Source organism: Schistocerca cancellata, unplaced genomic scaffold (genome assembly GCF_023864275.1).
Source record: "Schistocerca cancellata isolate TAMUIC-IGC-003103 unplaced genomic scaffold, iqSchCanc2.1 HiC_scaffold_1100, whole genome shotgun sequence".
NCBI lineage: Eukaryota > Metazoa > Arthropoda > Insecta > Orthoptera > Acrididae > Schistocerca > Schistocerca cancellata.
The window spans coordinates 5046346-5066781 of NW_026047099.1; the positions used below are offsets into that span (position 1 = coordinate 5046346).

General features: G+C 54.8%; 21 non-coding genes across 21 annotated transcripts; all 21 read right to left on the minus strand.

Annotated features, from left to right (window-relative positions):
* Positions 1 to 614: 614 nt before the first annotated feature.
* Positions 615 to 733, minus strand: LOC126154828 (5S ribosomal RNA). The gene has a single exon (XR_007532361.1). It is a non-coding gene; the product is annotated as a 5S ribosomal RNA (ribosomal RNA).
* Positions 734 to 1561: 828 nt separating this feature from the next.
* LOC126154840 (5S ribosomal RNA) lies at positions 1562 to 1680 on the minus strand. The gene has a single exon (XR_007532372.1). It is a non-coding gene; the product is annotated as a 5S ribosomal RNA (ribosomal RNA).
* An 816-nt stretch (positions 1681 to 2496) lies between these two features.
* On the minus strand, positions 2497 to 2615 carry LOC126154851 (5S ribosomal RNA). The gene has a single exon (XR_007532383.1). It is a non-coding gene; the product is annotated as a 5S ribosomal RNA (ribosomal RNA).
* An 818-nt stretch (positions 2616 to 3433) lies between these two features.
* Positions 3434 to 3552, minus strand: LOC126154863 (5S ribosomal RNA). The gene has a single exon (XR_007532394.1). It is a non-coding gene; the product is annotated as a 5S ribosomal RNA (ribosomal RNA).
* Positions 3553 to 4380: 828 nt separating this feature from the next.
* LOC126154875 (5S ribosomal RNA) lies at positions 4381 to 4499 on the minus strand. The gene has a single exon (XR_007532405.1). It is a non-coding gene; the product is annotated as a 5S ribosomal RNA (ribosomal RNA).
* An 816-nt stretch (positions 4500 to 5315) lies between these two features.
* On the minus strand, positions 5316 to 5434 carry LOC126154887 (5S ribosomal RNA). The gene has a single exon (XR_007532416.1). It is a non-coding gene; the product is annotated as a 5S ribosomal RNA (ribosomal RNA).
* Positions 5435 to 6251: 817 nt separating this feature from the next.
* LOC126154898 (5S ribosomal RNA) lies at positions 6252 to 6370 on the minus strand. The gene has a single exon (XR_007532427.1). It is a non-coding gene; the product is annotated as a 5S ribosomal RNA (ribosomal RNA).
* An 817-nt stretch (positions 6371 to 7187) lies between these two features.
* LOC126155838 (5S ribosomal RNA) lies at positions 7188 to 7306 on the minus strand. Its single transcript, XR_007533273.1, has one exon. It is a non-coding gene; the product is annotated as a 5S ribosomal RNA (ribosomal RNA).
* Positions 7307 to 8123: 817 nt separating this feature from the next.
* Positions 8124 to 8242, minus strand: LOC126154910 (5S ribosomal RNA). Its single transcript, XR_007532438.1, has one exon. It is a non-coding gene; the product is annotated as a 5S ribosomal RNA (ribosomal RNA).
* Positions 8243 to 9059: 817 nt separating this feature from the next.
* LOC126154922 (5S ribosomal RNA) lies at positions 9060 to 9178 on the minus strand. Its single transcript, XR_007532449.1, has one exon. It is a non-coding gene; the product is annotated as a 5S ribosomal RNA (ribosomal RNA).
* Positions 9179 to 10005: 827 nt separating this feature from the next.
* LOC126155196 (5S ribosomal RNA) lies at positions 10006 to 10124 on the minus strand. The gene has a single exon (XR_007532704.1). It is a non-coding gene; the product is annotated as a 5S ribosomal RNA (ribosomal RNA).
* An 827-nt stretch (positions 10125 to 10951) lies between these two features.
* Positions 10952 to 11070, minus strand: LOC126155490 (5S ribosomal RNA). The gene has a single exon (XR_007532949.1). It is a non-coding gene; the product is annotated as a 5S ribosomal RNA (ribosomal RNA).
* An 815-nt stretch (positions 11071 to 11885) lies between these two features.
* LOC126154934 (5S ribosomal RNA) lies at positions 11886 to 12004 on the minus strand. The gene has a single exon (XR_007532460.1). It is a non-coding gene; the product is annotated as a 5S ribosomal RNA (ribosomal RNA).
* Positions 12005 to 12820: 816 nt separating this feature from the next.
* Positions 12821 to 12939, minus strand: LOC126154678 (5S ribosomal RNA). Its single transcript, XR_007532220.1, has one exon. It is a non-coding gene; the product is annotated as a 5S ribosomal RNA (ribosomal RNA).
* An 817-nt stretch (positions 12940 to 13756) lies between these two features.
* LOC126154946 (5S ribosomal RNA) lies at positions 13757 to 13875 on the minus strand. The gene has a single exon (XR_007532472.1). It is a non-coding gene; the product is annotated as a 5S ribosomal RNA (ribosomal RNA).
* An 842-nt stretch (positions 13876 to 14717) lies between these two features.
* LOC126155853 (5S ribosomal RNA) lies at positions 14718 to 14836 on the minus strand. Its single transcript, XR_007533287.1, has one exon. It is a non-coding gene; the product is annotated as a 5S ribosomal RNA (ribosomal RNA).
* An 871-nt stretch (positions 14837 to 15707) lies between these two features.
* On the minus strand, positions 15708 to 15826 carry LOC126154831 (5S ribosomal RNA). The gene has a single exon (XR_007532364.1). It is a non-coding gene; the product is annotated as a 5S ribosomal RNA (ribosomal RNA).
* An 827-nt stretch (positions 15827 to 16653) lies between these two features.
* On the minus strand, positions 16654 to 16772 carry LOC126155141 (5S ribosomal RNA). Its single transcript, XR_007532653.1, has one exon. It is a non-coding gene; the product is annotated as a 5S ribosomal RNA (ribosomal RNA).
* An 827-nt stretch (positions 16773 to 17599) lies between these two features.
* LOC126154959 (5S ribosomal RNA) lies at positions 17600 to 17718 on the minus strand. The gene has a single exon (XR_007532483.1). It is a non-coding gene; the product is annotated as a 5S ribosomal RNA (ribosomal RNA).
* Positions 17719 to 18545: 827 nt separating this feature from the next.
* LOC126155377 (5S ribosomal RNA) lies at positions 18546 to 18664 on the minus strand. The gene has a single exon (XR_007532874.1). It is a non-coding gene; the product is annotated as a 5S ribosomal RNA (ribosomal RNA).
* An 827-nt stretch (positions 18665 to 19491) lies between these two features.
* Positions 19492 to 19610, minus strand: LOC126154971 (5S ribosomal RNA). The gene has a single exon (XR_007532494.1). It is a non-coding gene; the product is annotated as a 5S ribosomal RNA (ribosomal RNA).
* Between the last annotated feature and the right edge of the window lie 826 nt (positions 19611 to 20436).

Consider the following 20436-nt stretch of genomic DNA (forward strand, 5'->3'; position numbering starts at 1 on the left):
GCACCCCCTGTCATTCGCTGGGCGCGTGCAGCCTTCGACACTAGCGGAGGACGCATCTTGTCCCTGGTGTTCAGCGGAGGGCCTGTGCGGGGTGTGGCAGTGTCGTGCTGGAGGGCCCACTGGTAGCGATGTGGGCTTCCTCACCTCGCCTCGCCTCGCCTCACACCAGGTGTCTGCGTAGTTTGCAGTGAATTCGCACCATTCCTATCCCTGTCCCTGTCCCCGTCCCGACTTGTCCCGACTTTGCTCGACCGCCGCTCGCTGCCGCTCGGGTCGTGGTCCATATGACAGCGCAAGCACGACAAACGTCTGCGGGACGAGACGAGACGACTAAGGAATACATTCGTGGTTACAAATCAAATTTGGAACTCCACACTCCTACACAACAATAGGCGGTGACGTATTTCAGAAATCACCTGCCGATTCGTACTGTTTTGTCGTTTTCAAAGTCTTCTTGGCAAACTTGGTTAGCACATGCTCCCTCAAACTGAGTTAATTACTGCATTTTCGTACCATTACAGTAGTTTAAAAGGCTTAAGGAAGCATCTTTGTCACAACAGAAAGGTAGTTTGAAAATTGGGCTGGCGACATAACAAAAAAAACAAAAGGAAGGGAGCCAACAGCACCCGGGTTTCCCAGGCGGTCACCCATCCAAGTACTAGCCGGGCCCGATGATGCTTAACTTCGGTGATCGGACGAGAACCGGTGTATTCATCATGGTATGGCCGTTGGCGCTCATCTAATGTAGGAGCACGGCAGAAATCGCGTTCGGCTTTTCTCCCAACACACAAAATGTTAGTTTTCGGCCGCATTTGACGAAAGCGCTTCCTTCCGCAACCGCCAGTTCCTCGAGGACGGCGCGGGGAGGCGCGCCCGGCGTCCCAGCAGAGCGACGGCCGAATTGGCGGGCGCACCGCCGCGTGTGTGAGACGCACTGCTGCTCGTTGCACCCCCCTGTCATTCGCTGGGAGCGTGCAGCCTTCGACACTAGCGGAGGACGCATCTTGTCCCTGGTGTTCAGCGGAGGGCCTGTGCGGGGTGTGGCAGTGTCGTGCTGGAGGGCGCCACTGGTAGCGATGTGGGCTTCCTCGCCTCGCCTCGCCTCGCCTCACACCAGGTGTCTGCGTAGTTTGCAGTGCATTCGCACCATTCCTATCCCTGTCCCTGTCCCCGTCCCGACTTGTCCCGACTTTGCTCGACTGCCGCTCGCTGCCGCTCGGGTCGTGGTCCATATGACAGCGCAAGCACGACAAACGTCTGCGGGACGAGACGAGACGACTAAGGAATACATTCGTGGTTACAAATCAAATTTGGAACTCTACACTCCTACACAACAATAGGCGGTGACGTATTTCAGAAATCACCTGCCGATTCGTACTGTTTTGTCGTTTTCAAAGTCTTCTTGGCAAACTTGGTTAGCACATTCTCCCTCAAACTGAGTTAATTACTGCATTATCGTACCATTACAGTAGTTTAAAAGGCTTAAGGAAGCATCTTTGTCACAACAGAAAGGTAGTTTGAAAATTGGGCTGGCGACATAACAAAAAAACAAACGGAAGGGAGCCAACAGCACCCGGGTTTCCCAGGCGGTCACCCATCCAAGTACTAGCCGGGCCCGATGATGCTTAACTTCGGTGATCGGACGAGAACCGGTGTATTCATCATGGTATGGCCGTTGGCGCTCATCTAATGTAGGAGCACGGCAGAATTCGCGTTCGGCTTTTCTCCCAACACACAAAATGTTAGTTTTCGGCCGCATTTGACGAAAGCGCTTCCTTCCGCAACCGCCAGTTCCTCGAGGACGGCGCGGGGAGGCGCGCCCGGCGTCCCAGCAGAGTGACGGCCGAATTGACGGGCGCACCGCCGCGTGTGTGAGACGCACTGCTGCTCGTTGCACCCCCTGTCATTCGCTGGGCGCGTGCAGCCTTCGACACTAGCGGAGGACGCATCTTGTCCCTGGTGTTCAGCGGAGGGCCTGTGTGGGGTGTGGCAGTGTCGTGCTGGAGGGCCCACTGGTAGCGATGTGGGCTTCCTCGCCTCGCCTCACACCAGGTGTCTGCGTAGTTTGCAGTGCATTCGCACCATTCCTATCCCTGTCCCTGTCCCCGTCCCGACTTGTCCCGACTTTGCTCGACTGCCGCTCGCTGCCGCTCGGGACGTGGTCCATATGACAGCGCAAGCACGACAAACGTCTGCGGGACGAGACGAGACGACTAAGGAATACATTCGTGGTTACAAATCAAATTTGGAACTCTACACTCCTACACAACAATAGGCGGTGACGTATTTCAGAAATCACCTGCCGATTCGTACTGTTTTGTCGTTTTCAAAGTCTTCTTGGCAAACTTGGTTAGCACATTCTCCGTCAAACTGAGTTAATTACTGCATTATCGTACCATTACAGTAGTTTAAAAGGCTTAAGGAAGCATCTTTGTCACAACAGAAAGGTAGTTTGAAAATTGGGCTGGCGACATAACAAAAAAACAAAAGGAAGGGAGCCAACAGCACCCGGGTTTCCCAGGCGGTCACCCATCCAAGTACTAGCCGGGCCCGATGATGCTTAACTTCGGTGATCGGACGAGAACCGGTGTATTCATCATGGTATGGCCGTTGGCGCTCATCTAATGTAGGAGCACGGCAGAATTCGCGTTCGGCTTTTCTCCCAACACACAAAATGTTAGTTTTCGGCCGCATTTGACGAAAGCGCTTCCTTCCGCAACCGCCAGTTCCTCGAGGACGGCGCGGGGAGGCGCGCCCGGCGTCCCAGCAGAGTGACGGCCGAATTGACGGGCGCACCGCCGCGTGTGTGAGACGCACTGCTGCTCGTTGCACCCCCTGTCATTCGCTGGGCGCGTGCAGCCTTCGACACTAGCGGAGGACGCATCTTGTCCCTGGTGTTCAGCGGAGGGCCTGTGCGGGGTGTGGCAGTGTCGTGCTGGAGGGCGCCACTGGTAGCGATGTGGGCTTCCTCGCTTCGCCTCACACCAGGTGTCTGCGTAGTTTGCAGTGCATTCGCACCATTCCTATCCCTGTCCCTGTCCCCGTCCCGACTTGTCCCGACTTTGCTCGACTGCCGCTCGCTGCCGCTCGGGTCGTGGTCCATATGACAGCGCAAGCACGACAAACGTCTGCGGGACGAGACGAGACGACTAAGGAATACATTCGTGGTTACAAATCAAATTTGGAACTCTACACTCCTACACAACAATAGGCGGTGACGTATTTCAGAAATCACCTGCCGATTCGTACTGTTTTGTCGTTTTCAAAGTCTTCTTGGCAAACTTGGTTAGCACATTCTCCCTCAAACTGAGTTAATTACTGCATTATCGTACCATTACAGTAGTTTAAAAGGCTTAAGGAAGCATCTTTGTCACAACAGAAAGGTAGTTTGAAAATTGGGCTGGCGACATAACAAAAAAAACAAAAGGAAGGGAGCCAACAGCACCCGGGTTTCCCAGGCGGTCACCCATCCAAGTACTAGCCGGGCCCGATGATGCTTAACTTCGGTGATCGGACGAGAACCGGTGTATTCATCATGGTATGGCCGTTGGCGCTCATCTAATGTAGGAGCACGGCAGAAGTCGCGTTCGGCTTTTCTCCCAACACACAAAATGTTAGTTTTCGGCCGCATTTGACGAAAGCGCTTCCTTCCGCAACCGCCAGTTCCTCGAGGACGGCGCGGGGAGGCGCGCCCGGCGTCCCAGCAGAGCGACGGCCGAATTGGCGGGCGCACCGCCGCGTGTGTGAGACGCACTGCTGCTCGTTGCACCCCCCTGTCATTCGCTGGGAGCGTGCAGCCTTCGACACTAGCGGAGGACGCATCTTGTCCCTGGTGTTCAGCGGAGGGCCTGTGCGGGGTGTGGCAGTGTCGTGCTGGAGGGCGCCACTGGTAGCGATGTGGGCTTCCTCGCCTCGCCTCGCCTCGCCTCACACCAGGTGTCTGCGTAGTTTGCAGTGCATTCGCACCATTCCTATCCCTGTCCCTGTCCCCGTCCCGACTTGTCCCGACTTTGCTCGACTGCCGCTCGCTGCCGCTCGGGTCGTGGTCCATATGACAGCGCAAGCACGACATACGTCTGCGGGACGAGACGAGACGACTAAGGAATACATTCGTGGTTACAAATCAAATTTGGAACTCTACACTCCTACACAACAATAGGCGGTGACGTATTTAAGAAATCACCTGCCGATTCGTACTGTTTTGTCGTTTTCAAAGTCTTCTTGGCAAACTTGGTTAGCACATTCTCCCTCAAACTGAGTTAATTACTGCATTATCGTACCATTACAGTAGTTTAAAAGGCTTAAGGAAGCATCTTTGTCACAACAGAAAGGTAGTTTGAAAATTGGGCTGGCGACATAACAAAAAAACAAACGGAAGGGAGCCAACAGCACCCGGGTTTCCCAGGCGGTCACCCATCCAAGTACTAGCCGGGCCCGATGATGCTTAACTTCGGTGATCGGACGAGAACCGGTGTATTCATCATGGTATGGCCGTTGGCGCTCATCTAATGTAGGAGCACGGCAGAATTCGCGTTCGGCTTTTCTCCCAACACACAAAATGTTAGTTTTCGGCCGCATTTGACGAAAGCGCTTCCTTCCGCAACCGCCAGTTCCTCGAGGACGGCGCGGGGAGGCGCGCCCGGCGTCCCAGCAGAGTGACGGCCGAATTGACGGGCGCACCGCCGCGTGTGTGAGACGCACTGCTGCTCGTTGCACCCCCTGTCATTCGCTGGGCGCGTGCAGCCTTCGACACTAGCGGAGGACGCATCTTGTCCCTGGTGTTCAGCGGAGGGCCTGTGCGGGGTGTGGCAGTGTCGTGCTGGAGGGCCCACTGGTAGCGATGTGGGCTTCCTCGCCTCGCCTCACACCAGGTGTCTGCGTAGTTTGCAGTGCATTCGCACCATTCCTATCCCTGTCCCTGTCCCCGTCCCGACTTGTCCCGACTTTGCTCGACTGCCGCTCGCTGCCGCTCGGGACGTGGTCCATATGACAGCGCAAGCACGACAAACGTCTGCGGGACGAGACGAGACGACTAAGGAATACATTCGTGGTTACAAATCAAATTTGGAACTCTACACTCCTACACAACAATAGGCGGTGACGTATTTCAGAAATCACCTGCCGATTCGTACTGTTTTGTCGTTTTCAAAGTCTTCTTGGCAAACTTGGTTAGCACATTCTCCGTCAAACTGAGTTAATTACTGCATTATCGTACCATTACAGTAGTTTAAAAGGCTAAAGGAAGCATCTTTGTCACAACAGAAAGGTAGTTTGAAAATTGGGCTGGCGACATAACAAAAAAACAAAAGGAAGGGAGCCAACAGCACCCGGGTTTCCCAGGCGGTCACCCATCCAAGTACTAGCCGGGCCCGATGATGCTTAACTTCGGTGATCGGACGAGAACCGGTGTATTCATCATGGTATGGCCGTTGGCGCTCATCTAATGTAGGAGCACGGCAGAATTCGCGTTCGGCTTTTCTCCCAACACACAAAATGTTAGTTTTCGGCCGCATTTGACGAAAGCGCTTCCTTCCGCAACCGCCAGTTCCTCGAGGACGGCGCGGGGAGGCGCGCCCGGCGTCCCAGCAGAGTGACGGCCGAATTGACGGGCGCACCGCCGCGTGTGTGAGACGCACTGCTGCTCGTTGCACCCCCTGTCATTCGCTGGGCGCGTGCAGCCTTCGACACTAGCGGAGGACGCATCTTGTCCCTGGTGTTCAGCGGAGGGCCTGTGCGGGGTGTGGCAGTGTCGTGCTGGAGGGCGCCACTGGTAGCGATGTGGGCTTCCTCGCTTCGCCTCACACCAGGTGTCTGCGTAGTTTGCAGTGCATTCGCACCATTCCTATCCCTGTCCCTGTCCCCGTCCCGACTTGTCCCGACTTTGCTCGACTGCCGCTCGCTGCCGCTCGGGTCGTGGTCCATATGACAGCGCAAGCACGACAAACGTCTGCGGGACGAGACGAGACGACTAAGGAATACATTCGTGGTTACAAATCAAATTTGGAACTCTACACTCCTACACAACAATAGGCGGTGACGTATTTCAGAAATCACCTGCCGATTCGTACTGTTTTGTCGTTTTCAAAGTCTTCTTGGCAAACTTGGTTAGCACATTCTCCGTCAAACTGAGTTAATTACTGCATTTTCGTACCATTACAGTTGTTTAAAAGGCTTAAGGAAGCATCTTTGTCACAACAGAAAGGTAGTTTGAAAATTGGGCTGGCGACATAACAAAAAAACAAAAGGAAGGGAGCCAACAGCACCCGGGTTTCCCAGGCGGTCACCCATCCAAGTACTAGCCGGGCCCGATGATGCTTAACTTCGGTGATCGGACGAGAACCGGTGTATTCATCATGGTATGGCCGTTGGCGCTCATCTAATGTAGGAGCACGGCAGAATTCGCGTTCGGCTTTTCTCCCAACACACAAAATGTTAGTTTTCGGCCGCATTTGACGAAAGCGCTTCCTTCCGCAACCGCCAGTTCCTCGAGGACGGCGCGGGGAGGCGCGCCCGGCGTCCCAGCAGAGTGACGGCCGAATTGACGGGCGCACCGCCGCGTGTGTGAGACGCACTGCTGCTCGTTGCACCCCCTGTCATTCGCTGGGCGCGTGCAGCCTTCGACACTAGCGGAGGACGCATCTTGTCCCTGGTGTTCAGCGGAGGGCCTGTGCGGGGTGTGGCAGTGTCGTGCTGGAGGGCGCCACTGGTAGCGATGTGGGCTTCCTCGCCTCGCCTCACACCAGGTGTCTGCGTAGTTTGCAGTGCATTCGCACCATTCCTATCCCTGTCCCTGTCCCCGTCCCGACTTGTCCCGACTTTGCTCGACTGCCGCTCGCTGCCGCTCGGGTCGTGGTCCATATGACAGCGCAAGCACGACAAACGTCTGCGGGACGAGACGAGACGACTAAGGAATACATTCGTGGTTACAAATCATATTTGGAACTCTACACTCCTACACAACAATAGGCGGTGACGTATTTCAGAAATCACCTGCCGATTCGTACTGTTTTGTCGTTTTCAAAGTCTTCTTGGCAAACTTGGTTAGCACATTCTTCCTCAAACTGAGTTAATTACTGCATTTTCGTGCCATTACAGTGGTTTAAAAGGCTTAAGGAAGCATCTTTGTCACAACAGAAAGGTAGTTTGAAAATTGGGTTGGCGACATAACAAAAAAACAAAAGGAAGGGAGCCAACAGCACCCGGGTTTCCCAGGCGGTCACCCATCCAAGTACTAGCCGGGCCCGATGATACTTAACTTCGGTGATCGGACGAGAACCGGTGTATTCATCATGGTATGGCCGTTGGCGCTCATCTAATGTAGGAGCACGGCAGAATTCGCGTTCGGCTTTTCTCCCAACACACAAAATGTTAGTTTTCGGCCGCATTTGACGAAAGCGCTTCCTTCCGCAACCGCCAGTTCCTCGAGGACGGCGCGGGGAGGCGCGGCCGGCGTCCCAGCAGAGCGACGGCCGAATTGGCGGGCGCACCGCCGCGTGTGTGAGACGCACTGCTGCTCGTTGCACCCCCTGTCATTCGCTGGGCGCGTGCAGCCTTCGACACTAGCGGAGGACGCATCTTGTCCCTGGTGTTCAGCGGAGGGCCTGTGCGGGGTGTGGCAGTGTCGTGCTGGAGGGCGCCACTGGTAGCGATGTGGGCTTCCTCGCCTCGCCTCACACCAGGTGTCTGCGTAGTTTGCAGTGCATTCGCACCATTCCTATCCCTGTCCCTGTCCCCGTCCCGACTTGTCCCGACTTTGCTCGACTGCCGCTCGCTGCCGCTCGGGTCGTGGTCCATATGACAGCGCAAGCACGACAAACGTCTGCGGGACGAGAGGAGACGACTAAGGAATACATTCGTGGTTACAAATCAAATTTGGAACTCTACACTCCGACACAACAATAGGCGGTGACGTATTTCAGAAATCACCTGCCGATTCGTACTGTTTTGTCGTTTTCAAAGTTTTCTTGGCAAACTTGGTTAGCACATTCTCCCTCAAACTGAGTTAATTACTGCATTTTCGCACCATTACAGTAGTTTAATAGGCTTAAGGAAGCATCTTTGTCACAACAGAAAGGTAGTTTGAAAATTGGGCTGGCGACATAACAAAAAAACAAAAGGAAGGGAGCCAACAGCACCCGGGTTTCCCAGGCGGTCACCCATCCAAGTACTAGCCGGGCCCGATGATGCTTAACTTCGGTGATCGGACGAGAACCGGTGTATTCATCATGGTATGGCCGTTGGCGCTCATCTAATGTAGGAGCACGGCAGAATTCGCGTTCGGCTTTTCTCCCAACACACAAAATGTTAGTTTTCGGCCGCATTTGACGAAAGCGCTTCCTTCCGCAACCGCCAGTTCCTCGAGGACGGCGCGGGGAGGCGCGCCCGGCGTCCCAGCAGAGCGACGGCCGAATTGGCGGGCGCACCGCCGCGTGTGTGAGACGCACTGCTGCTCGTTGCACCCCCTGTCATTCGCTGGGCGCGTGCAGCCTTCGACACTAGCGGAGGACGCATCTTGTCCCTGGTGTTCAGCGGAGGGCCTGTGCGGGGTATGGCAGTGTCCTGCTGGAGAGCGCCACTGGTAGCGATGTGGGCTTCCTCGCCTCGCCTCACACCAGGTGTCTGCGTAGTTTGCAGTGCATTCGCACCATTCCTATCCCTGTCCCTGTCCCCGTCCCGACTTGTCCCGACTTTGCTCGACTGCCGCTCGCTGCCGCTCGGGTCGTGGTCCATATGACAGCGCAAGCACGACAAACGTCTGCGGGACGAGAGGAGACGACTAAGAAATACATTCGTGGTTACAAATCAAATTTGGAACTCTACACTCCTACACAACAATAGGCGGTGACGTATTTCAGAAATCACCTGCCGATTCGTACTGTTTTGTCGTTTTCAAAGTCTTCTAGGCAAACTTGGTTAGCACATTCTCCCTCAAACTGAGTTAATTACTGCATTTTCGTACCATTACAGTAGTTTAAAAGGCTTAAGGAAGCATCTTTGTCACAACATAAAGGTAGTTTGAAAATTGGGCTGGCGACATAACAAAAAAACAAAAGGAAGGGAGCCAACAGCACCCGGGTTTCCCAGGCGGTCACCCATCCAAGTACTAGCCGGGCCCGATGATGCTTAACTTCGGTGATCGGACGAGAACCGGTGTATTCATCATGGTATGGCCGTTGGCGCTCATCTAATGTAGGAGCACGGCAGAATTCGCGTTCGGCTTTTCTGCCAACACACAAAATGTTAGTTTTCGGCCGCATTTGACGAAAGCGCTTCCTTCCGCAACCGCCAGTTCCTCGAGGACGGCGCGGGGAGGCGCGCCCGGCGTCCCAGCAGAGCGACGGCCGAATTGGCGGGCGCACCGCCGCGTGTGTGAGACGCACTGCTGCTCGTTGCACCCCCTGTCATTCGCTGGGCGCGTGCAGCCTTCGACACTAGCGGAGGACGCATCTTGTCCCTGGTGTTCAGCGGAGGGCCTGTGCGGGGTGTGGCAGTGTCGTGCTGGAGGGCGCCACTGGTAGCGATGTGGGCTTCCTCGCCTCGCCTCGCCTCGCCTCACACCAGGTGTCTGCGTAGTTTGCAGTGCATTCGCACCATTCCTATCCCTGTCCCTGTCCCCGTCCCGACTTGTCCCGACTTTGCACGACTGCCGCTCGCTGCCGCTCGGGTCGTGGTCCATATGACAGCGCAAGAACGACAAACGTCTGCGGGACGAGAGGAGACGACTAAGGAATACATTCGTGGTTACAAATCAAATTTGGAACTCTACACTCCTACACAACAATAGGCGGTGACGTATTTCAGAAATCACCTGCCGATTCGTACTGTTTTGTCGTTTTCAAAGTCTTCTTGGCAAACTTGGTTAGCACATTCTCCCTCAAACTGAGTTAATTACTGCATTTTCGTACCATTACAGTAGTTTAAAAGGCTTAAGGAAGCATCTTTGTCACAACAGAAAGGTAGTTTGAGAATTGGGCTGGCGACATAACAAAAAAACAAAAGGAAGGGAGCCAACAGCACCCGGGTTTCCCAGGCATTCACCCATCCAAGTACTAGCCGGGCCCGATGATGCTTAACTTCGGTGATCGGACGAGAACCGGTGTATTCATCATGGTATGGCCGTTGGCGCTCATCTAATGTAGGAGCACGGCAGAATTCGCGTTCGGCTTTACTCCCAACGCACCAAATGTTAGTTTTCGGCCGCATTTGACGAAAGCGCTTCCTTCCGCAACCGCCAGTTCCTCGAGGACGGCGCGGGGAGACGCGCCCGGCGTCCCAGCAGAGCGACGGCCGAATTGGCGGACGCACCGCCGCGTGTGTGAGACGCACTGCTGCTCGTTGCACCCCCTGTCATTCGCTGGGCGCGTGCAGCCTTCGACACTAGCGGAGGACGCATCTTGTCCCAGGTGTTCAGCGGAGGGCCTGTGCGGGGTGTGGCAGTGTCGTGCTGGAGGGCGCCACTGGTAGCGATGTGGGCTTCCTCGCCTCGCCTCGCCACGCCTCACACCAGCTGCCTGCGTAGTTTTCAGTGTATTCGCACCATTCCTATCCCTGTCCCTGTCCCCGTCCCGACTTGTCCCGACTTTGCTCGACTGCCGCTCGCTGCCGCTCGGGTCGTGGTCCATATGACAGCGCAAGCACGACAAACGTCTGCGGGACGAGACGAGACGACTAAGGAATACATTCGTGGTTACAAATCAAATTTGGAACTCTACACTCCTACACAACAATAGGCGGTGACGTATTTCAGAAATCACCTGCCGATTCGTACTGTTTTGTCGTTTTCAAAGTCTTCTTGGCAAACTTGGTTAGCACATTCTCCCTCAAACTGAGTTAATTACTGCATTTTCGTACCATTACAGTAGTTTAAAAGGCTTAAGGAAGCATCTTTGTCACAACAGAAAGGTAGTTTGAAAATTGGGCTGGCGACATAACAAAAAAACAAAAGGAAGGGAGCCAACAGCACCCGGGTTTCCCAGGCGGTCACCCATCCTAGTACTAGCCGGGCCCGATGATGCTTAACTTCGGTGATCGGACGAGAACCGGTGTATTCATCATGGTATGGCCGTTGGCGCTCATCTAATGTAGGAGCACGGCAGAATTCGCGTTCGGCTTTTCTCCCAACACACAAAATGTTAGTTTTCGGCCGCATTTGACGAAAGCGCTTCCTTCCGCAACCGCCAGTTCCTCGAGGACGGCGCGGGGAGGCGCGCCCGGCGTCCCAGCAGAGCGACGGCCGAATTGGCGGGCGCACCGCCGCGTGTGTGAGACGCACTGCTGCTCGTTGCACCCCCTGTCATTCGCTTGGCGCGTGCAGCCTTCGACACTAGCGGAGGACGCATCTTGTCCCTGGTGTTCAGCGGAGGGCCTGTGCGGGGTGGGGCAGTGTCGTGCTGGAGGGCGCCACTGGTAGCGATGTGGGCTTTCTCGCCTCGCCTCATCTCGCCTCACACCAGGTGTCTGCGTAGTTTGCAGTGCATTCGCACCATTCCTATCCCTGTCCCTGTCCCCGTCCCGACTTGTCCCGCCTTTGCTCGACTGCCGCTCGCTGCCGCTCGGGTCGTGGTCCATATGACAGCGCAAGCACGACAAACGTCTGTGGGACGAGAGGAGACGACTAAGGAATACATTCGTGGTTACAAATCAAATTTGGAACTCTACACTCCTACACAACAATAGGCGGTGACGTATTTCAGAAATCACCTGCCGATTCGTACAGTTTTGTCGTTTTCAAAGTCTTCTTGGCAAACTTGGTTAGCACATTCTCCCTCAAACTGAGTTAATTACTGCATTTTCGTACCATTACAGTAGTTTAGTAGTATCTTTATCACAACAGAAAGGTAGTTTGAAAATTGGGCTGGCGGCATAACAAAAAACAAAAGGAAGGGAGCCAACAGCACCCGGGTTTCCCAGGCGGTCACCCATCCAAGTACTAGCCGGGCCCGATGATGCTTAACTTCGGTGATCGGACGAGAACCGGTGTATTCATCATGGTATGGCCGTTGGCGCTCATCTAATGTAGGAGCACGGCAGAATTCGCGTTCGGCTTTTCTCCCAACACACAAAATGTTAGTTTTCGGCCGCATTTGACGAAAGCGCTTCCTTCCGCAACCGCCAGTTCCTCGAGGACGGCGCGGGGAGGCGCGCCCGGCGTCCCAGCAGAGCGACGGCCGAATTGGCGGGCGCACCGCCGCGTGTGTGAGACGCACTGCTGCTCGTTGCACCCCCTGTCATTCGCTGGGCGCGTGCAGCCTTCGACACTAGCGGAGGACGCATCTTGTCCCTGGTGTTCAGCGGAGGGCCTGTGCGGGGTGTGGCAGTGTCGTGCTGGAGGGCGCCACTAGTAGCGATGTGGGCTTCCTCGCCTCTCCTCACACCAGGTGTCTGCGTAGTTTGCAGTGCATTCGCACCATTCCTATCCCTGTCCCTGTCCCCGTCCCGACTTGTCCCGACTTTGCTCGACTGCCGCTCGCTGCCGCTCGGGTCGTGGTCCAAATTACAGCGCAAGCACGACAAATGTCTGCGGGACGAGACGAGACGTCTAAGGAATACATTCGTGGTTACAAATCAAATTTGGAACTCTACACTCCTACACAACAATAGGCGGTGACGTATTTCAGAAATCACCTGCCGATTCGTACTGTTTTGTCGTTTTCAAAGTCTTCTTGGCAAACTTGGTTAGCACATTCTCCCTCAAACTGAGTTAATTACTGCATTTTCGTACCATTACAGTAGTTTAAAAGGCTTAAGGAAGCATCTATGTCACAACAGAAAGGTAGTTTGAAAATTGGGCTGGCGACATAACAAAAAACAAAAGGAAGGGAGCCAACAGCACCCAGGTTTCCCAGGCGGTCACCCAACCAAGTACTAGCCGGGCCCGATGATGCTTAACTTCGGTGATCGGACGAGAACCGGTGTATTCATCATGGTATGGCCGTTGGCGCTCATCTAATGTAGGAGCACGGCAGAATTCGCGTTCGGCTTTTCTCCCAACACACAAAATGTTAGTTTTCGGCCGCATTTGACGAAAGCGCTTCCTTCCGCAACCGCCAGTTCCTCGAGGACGGCGCGAGGAGGCGCGCCCGGCGTCCCAGCAGAGCGACGGCCGAATTGGTGGGCGCAACGCCGCGTGTGTGAGACGCACTGCTGCTCGTTGCACCCCCTGTCATTCGCTGGGCGCGTGCAGCCTTCGACACTAGCGGAGGACGCATCTTGTCCCTGGTGTTCAGCGGAGGGCCTGTGCGGGGTGTGGCAGTGTCGTGCTGGAGGGCGCCACTGGTAGCGATGTGGGCTTCCTCGCCTCGCCTCACACCAGGTGTCTGCGTAGTTTGCAGTGCATTCGCACCATTCCTATCCCTGTCCCTGTCCCCGTCCCGACTTGTCCCGACTTTGCTCGACTGCCGCTCGCTGCCGCTCGGGTCGTGGTTCATATGACAGCGCAAGCACGACAAACGTCTACGGGACGAGACGAGACGACTAAGAAATACTTTCGTGGTTACAAATCAAATTTGGAACTCTACACTCCTACACAACAATAGGCGGTGACGTATTTCAGAAATCACCTGCCGATTCGTACTGTTTTGTCGTTTTCAAAGTCTTCTTGGCAAACTTGGTTAGCACATTCCCCCTCAAACTGAGTTAATTACTGCATTTTCGTACCATTACAGTAGTTTAAAAGGCTTAAGGAAGCATCTTTGTCACAACAGAAAGGTAGTTTGAAAATTGGGCTGGCGACATAACAAAAAAACAAAAGGAAGGGAGCCAACAGCACCCGGGTTTCCCAGGCGGTCACCCATCCAAGTACTAGCCGGGCCCGATGATGCTTAACTTCGGTGATCGGACGAGAACCGGTGTATTCATCATGGTATGGCCGTTGGCGCTCATCTAATGTAGGAGCACGGCAGAATTCGCGTTCGGCTTTTCTCCCAACACACAAAATGTTAGTTTTCGGCCGCATTTGACGAAAGCGCTTTCTTCCGCAACCGCCAGTTCCTCGAGGACGGCGCGGGGAGGCGCGCCCGGCGTCCCAGCAGAGCGACGGCCGAATTGGCGGGCGCACCGCCGCGTGTGTGAGACGCACTGCTGCTCGTTGCACCCCCTGTCATTCGCTGGGCGCGTGCAGCCTTCGACACTAGCGGAGGACGCATCTTGTCCCTGGTGTTCAGCGGAGGGCCTGTGCGGGGTGTGGCAGTGTCGTGCTGGAGGGCGCCACTGGTAGCGATGTGGGCTTCCTCGCCTCGCCTCGCCTCGCCTCACACCAGGTGTCTGCGTAGTTTGCAGTGCATTCGCACCATTCCTATCCCTGTCCCTGTCCCCGTCCCGACTTGTCCCGACTTTGCTCGACTGCCGCTCGCTGCCGCTCGGGTCGTGGTCCATATGACAGCGCAAGCACGACAAACGTCTGCGGGACGAGACGAGACGAGACGAGACGAGACGACTAAGGAATAAATTCGTGGTTACAAATCAAATATGGAACTCTACACTCCTACACAACAATAGGCGGTGACGTATTTAAGAAATCACCTGCCGATTCGTACTGTTTTGTAGTTTTCAAAGTCTTCTTGGCAAACTTGGTTAGCACATTCTCCCTCAAACTGAGTTAATTAGTGCATTTTCGTACCATTACAGTAGTTTAAAAGGCTTAAGGAAGCATCTTTGTCACAACAGAAAATTAGTTTGAAAATTGGGCTGGCGACATAACAAAAAAACAAAAGGAAGGGAGCCAACAGCACCCGTGTTTCCCAGGCGGTCACCCATCCAAGTACTAGCCGGGCCCGATGATGCTTAACTTCGGTGATCGGACGAGAACCGGTGTATTCATCATGGTATGGCCGTTGGCGCTCATCTAATGTAGGAGCACGGCAGAATTCGCGTTCGGCTTTTCTCCCAACACTCAAAATGTTAGTTTTCGGCCGCATTTGACGAAAGCGCTTCCTTCCGCAACCGCCAGTTCCTCGAGGACGGCGCGGGGAAGTGCGCCCGGCGTCCCAGCAGAGTGACGGCCGAATTGGCGGGCGCACCGCCGCGTGTGTGAGACGCACTGCTGCTCGTTGCACCCCCTGTCATTCGCTGGGCGCGTGCAGCCTTCGACACTAGCGGAGGACGCATTTTGTCCCTGGTGTTCAGCGAAGGGCCTGTGCGGGGTGTGGCAGTGTCGTGCTGGAGGGCCCACTGGTAGCGATGTGGGCTTCCTCGCCTCGCCTCGCCTCGCCTCGCCTCGCCTCGCCTCGCCTCGCCTCGCCTCACACCAGGTGTCTGCGTAGATTGCAGTGCATTCGCACCATTCCTATCCCTGTCCCTGTCCCCGTCCCGACTTGTCCCGACTTTGCTCGACTGCCGCTCGCTGCCGCTCGGGTCGTGGTCCATATGACAGCGCAAGCACGACAAACGTCTGCGGGACGAGATGAGACGAGACGAGACGAGACGACTAAGGAATAAATTCGTGGTTACAAATCAAATTTGGAACTCTACACTCCTACACAACAATAGGCGGTGACGTATTTCAGAAATCATCTGCCGATTCGTACTGTTTTGTCGTTTTCAAAGTCTTCTTGGCAAACTTGGTTAGCACATTCTCCCTCAAACTGAGTTAATTACTGCATTTTCGTACCATTACAGTAGTTTAAAAGGCTTAATGAAGCATCTTTGTCACAACAGAAACGTAGTTTGAAAATTGGGCTGGCGACATAACAAAAAAACAAAAGGAAGGGAGCCAACAGCACCCGGGTTTCCCAGGCGGTCACCCATCCAAGTACTAGCCGGGCCCGATGATGCTTAACTTCGGTGATCGGACGAGAACCGGTGTATTCATCATGGTAATGCCGTTGGCGCTCATCTAATGTAGGAGCACGGCAGAATTCGCGTTCGGCTTTTCTCCCAACACACAAAATGTTAGTTTTCGGCCGCATTTGACGAAAGCGCTTCCTTCCGCAACCACCAGTTCCTCGAGGACGGCGCAAGGAGGCGCGCCCGGCGTCCCAGCAGAGCGACGGCCGAATTGGCGGGCGCACCGCCGCGTGTGTGAGACGCACTGCTGCTCGTTGCACCCCCTGTCATTCGCTGGGCGCGTGCAGCCTTCGACACTAGCGCCGGACGCATCTTGTCCCTGGTGTTCAGCGGAGGGCCTGTGCGGGGTGTGGCAGTGTCGTGCTGGAGGGCGCCACTGGTAGCGATGTGGGCTTCCTCGCCTCGCCTCGCCTCGCCTCACACCAGGTGTCTGCGTAGTTTGCAGTGCATTCGCACCATTCCTATCCCTTTCCCTGTCCCCGTCCCGACTTGTCCCGACTTTGCTCGACTGCCGCTCGCTGCCGCTCGGGTCGTGGTCCATATGACAGCGCAAGCACGACAAACGTCTGCGGGACGAGACGAGACGACTAAGGAATACATTCGTGGTTACAAATCAAATTTGGAACTCTACATTCCTACACAACAATTGGCGGTGACGTATTTCAGAAATCACCTGCCGATTCGTACTGTTTTGTCGTTTTCAAAGTCTTCTTGGCAAACTTGGTTAGCACATTCTCCCTCAAACTGAGTTAATTACTGCATTTTCGTACCATTACAGTAGTTTAAAAGGCTTAAGGAAGCATATTTGTCACAGCAGAAAGGTAGTTTGAAAATTGGGCTGGCGACATAACAAAAAAACAAAAGGAAGGGAGCCAACAGCACCCGGGTTTCCCAGGCGGTCACCCATCCAAGTACTAGCCGGGCCCGATGAAGCTTGACTTCGGTGATCGGACGAGAACCGGTGTATTCATCATGGTATGGCCGTTGGAGCTCATCTAATGTAGGAGCACGGCAGAATTCGCGTTCGGCTTTTCTCCCAACACACTAAATGTTAGTTTTCGGCCGCATTTGACGAAAGCGCTTCCTTCCGCAACCACCAGTTCCTCGAGGACGGCGCAAGGAGGCGCGCCCGGCGTCTCAGCAGAGCGACGGCCGAATTGGCGGGCGCACCGCCGCGTGTGTGAGACGCACTGCTGCTCGTTGCACCCCCTGTCATTCGCTGGGCGCGTGCAGCCTTCGACACTAGCGCCGGACGCATCTTGTCCCTGGTGTTCAGCGGAGGGCCTGTGCGGGGTGTGGCAGTGTCGTGCTGGAGGGCGCCACTGGTAGCGATGTGGGCTTCCTCGCCTCGCCTCGCCTCGCCTCACTCCAGGTGTCTGCGTAGTTTGCAGTGCATTCGCACCATTCCTATCCCTTTCCCTGTCCCCGTCCCGACTTGTCCCGACTTTGCTCGACTGCCGCTCGCTGCCGCTCGGGTCGTGGTCCATATGACAGCGCAAGCACGACAAACGTCTACGGGACGAGACGAGACGTCTAAGAAATACTTTCGTGGTTACAAATCAAATTTGGAACTCTACACTCCTACACAACAATAGGCGGTGACGTATTTCAGAAATCACCTGCCGATTCGTACTGTTTTGTCGTTTTCAAAGTCTTCTTGGCAAACTTGGTTAGCACATTCTCCCTCAAACTGAGTTAATTACTGCATTTTCGTACCATTACAGTAGTTTAAAAGGCTTAAGGAAGCATCTTTGTCACAACAGAAAGGTAGTTTGAAAATTGGGCTGGCGACATAACAAAAAAACAAAAGGAAGGGAGCCAACAGCACCCGGGTTTCCCAGGCGGTCACCCATCCAAGTACTAGCCGGGCCCGATGATGCTTAACTTCGGTGATCGGACGAGAACCGGTGTATTCATCATGGTATGGCCGTTGGCGCTCATCTAATGTAGGAGCACGGCAGAATTCGCGTTCGGCTTTTCTCCCAACACACAAAATGTTAGTTTTCGGCCGCATTTGACGAAAGCGCTTCCTTCCGCAACCGCCAGTTCCTCGAGGACAGCGCGGGGAGGCGCGCCCGGCGTCCCAGCAGAGCGACGGCCGAATTGGCGGGCACACCGCCGCGTGTGTGAGACGCACTGCTGCTCGTTGCACCCCCTGTCATTCGCTGGGCGCGTGCAGCCTTCGACACTAGCGCCGGACGCATCTTGTCCCTGGTGTTCAGCGGAGGGCCTGTGCGGGGTGTGGCAGTGTCGTGCTGGAGGGCGCCACTGGTAGCGATGTGGGCTTCCTCGCCTCGCCTCGCCTCGCCTCACACCAGGTGTCTGCGTAGTTTGCAGTGCATTCGCACCATTCCTATCCCTTTCCCTGTCCCCGTCCCGACTTGTCCCGACTTTGCTCGACTGCCGCTCGCTGCCGCTCGGGTCGTGGTCCATATGACAGCGCAAGCACGACAAACGTCTGCGGGACGAGACGAGACGACTAAGGAATACATTCGTGGTTACAAATCAAATTTGGAACTCTACATTCCTACACAACAATTGGCGGTGACGTATTTCAGAAATCACCTGCCGATTCGTACTGTTTTGTCGTTTTCAAAGTCTTCTTGGCAAACTTGGTTAGCACATTCTCCCTCAAACTGAGTTAATTACTGCATTTTCGTACCATTACAGTAGTTTAAAAGGCTTAAGGAAGCATATTTGTCACAGCAGAAAGGTAGTTTGAAAATTGGGCTGGCGACATAACAAAAAAACAAAAGGAAGGGAGCCAACAGCACCCGGGTTTCCCAGGCGGTCACCCATCCAAGTACTAGCCGGGCCCGATGAAGCTTGACTTCGGTGATCGGACGACAACCGGTGTATTCATCATGGTATGGCCGTTGGAGCTCATCTAATGTAGGAGCACGGCAGAATTCGCGTTCGGCTTTTCTCCCAACACACTAAATGTTAGTTTTCGGCCGCATTTGACGAAAGCGCTTCCTTCCGCAACCACCAGTTCCTCGAGGACGGCGCAAGGAGGCGCGCCCGGCGTCTCAGCAGAGCGACGGCCGAATTGGCGGGCGCACCGCCGCGTGTGTGAGACGCACTGCTGCTCGTTGCACCCCCTGTCATTCGCTGGGCGCGTGCAGCCTTCGACACTAGCGCCGGACGCATCTTGTCCCTGGTGTTCAGCGGAGGGCCTGTGCGGGGTGTGGCAGTGTCGTGCTGGAGGGCGCCACTGGTAGCGATGTGGGCTTCCTCGCCTCGCCTCGCCTCGCCTCACTCCAGGTGTCTGCGTAGTTTGCAGTGCATTCGCACCATTCCTATCCCTTTCCCTGTCCCCGTCCCGACTTGTCCCGACTTTGCTCGACTGCCGCTCGCTGCCGCTCGGGTCGTGGTCCATATGACAGCGCAAGCACGACAAACGTCTACGGGACGAGACGAGACGTCTAAGAAATACTTTCGTGGTTACAAATCAAATTTGGAACTCTACACTCCTACACAACAATAGGCGGTGACGTATTTCAGAAATCACCTGCCGATTCGTACTGTTTTGTCGTTTTCAAAGTCTTCTTGGCAAACTTGGTTAGCACATTCTCCCTCAAACTGAGTTAATTACTGCATTTTCGTACCATTACAGTAGTTTAAAAGGCTTAAGGAAGCATCTTTGTCACAACAGAAAGGTAGTTTGAAAATTGGGCTGGCGACATAACAAAAAAACAAAAGGAAGGGAGCCAACAGCACCCGGGTTTCCCAGGCGGTCACCCATCCAAGTACTAGCCGGGCCCGATGATGCTTAACTTCGGTGATCGGACGAGAACCGGTGTATTCATCATGGTATGGCCGTTGGCGCTCATCTAATGTAGGAGCACGGCAGAATTCGCGTTCGGCTTTTCTCCCAACACACAAAATGTTAGTTTTCGGCCGCATTTGACGAAAGCGCTTCCTTCCGCAACCGCCAGTTCCTCGAGGACAGCGCGGGGAGGCGCGCCCGGCGTCCCAGCAGAGCGACGGCCGAATTGGCGGGCACACCGCCGCGTGTGTGAGACGCACTGCTGCTCGTTGCACCCCCTGTCATTCGCTGGGCGCGTGCAGCCTTCGACACTAGCGCCGGACGCATCTTGTCCCTGGTGTTCAGCGGAGGGCCTGTGCGGGGTGTGGCAGTGTCGTGCTGGAGGGCGCCACTGGTAGAGATGTGGGCTTCCTCGCCTCGCCTCGCCTCGCCTCACACCAGGTGTCTGCGTAGCTTGCAGTGCATTCGCACCATTCCTATCCCTTTCCCTGTCCCCGTCCCGACTTGTCCCGACTTTGCTCGACTGCCGCTCGCTGCCGCTCGGTTCGTGGTCCATATGACAGCGCAAGCACGACAAACGTCTGCGGGACGAGACGAGACGACTAAGGAATACATTCGTGGTTACAAATCAAATTTGGAACTCTACATTCCTACACAACAATTGGCGGTGACGTATTTCAGAAATCACCTGCCGATTCGTACTGTTTTGTCGTTTTCAAAGTCTTCTTGGCAAACTTGGTTAGCACATTCTCCCTCAAACTGAGTTAATTACTGCATTTTCGTACCATTACAGTAGTTTAAAAGGCTTAAGGAAGCATATTTGTCACAGCAGAAAGGTAGTTTGAAAATTGGGCTGGCGACATAACAAAAAAACAAAAGGAAGG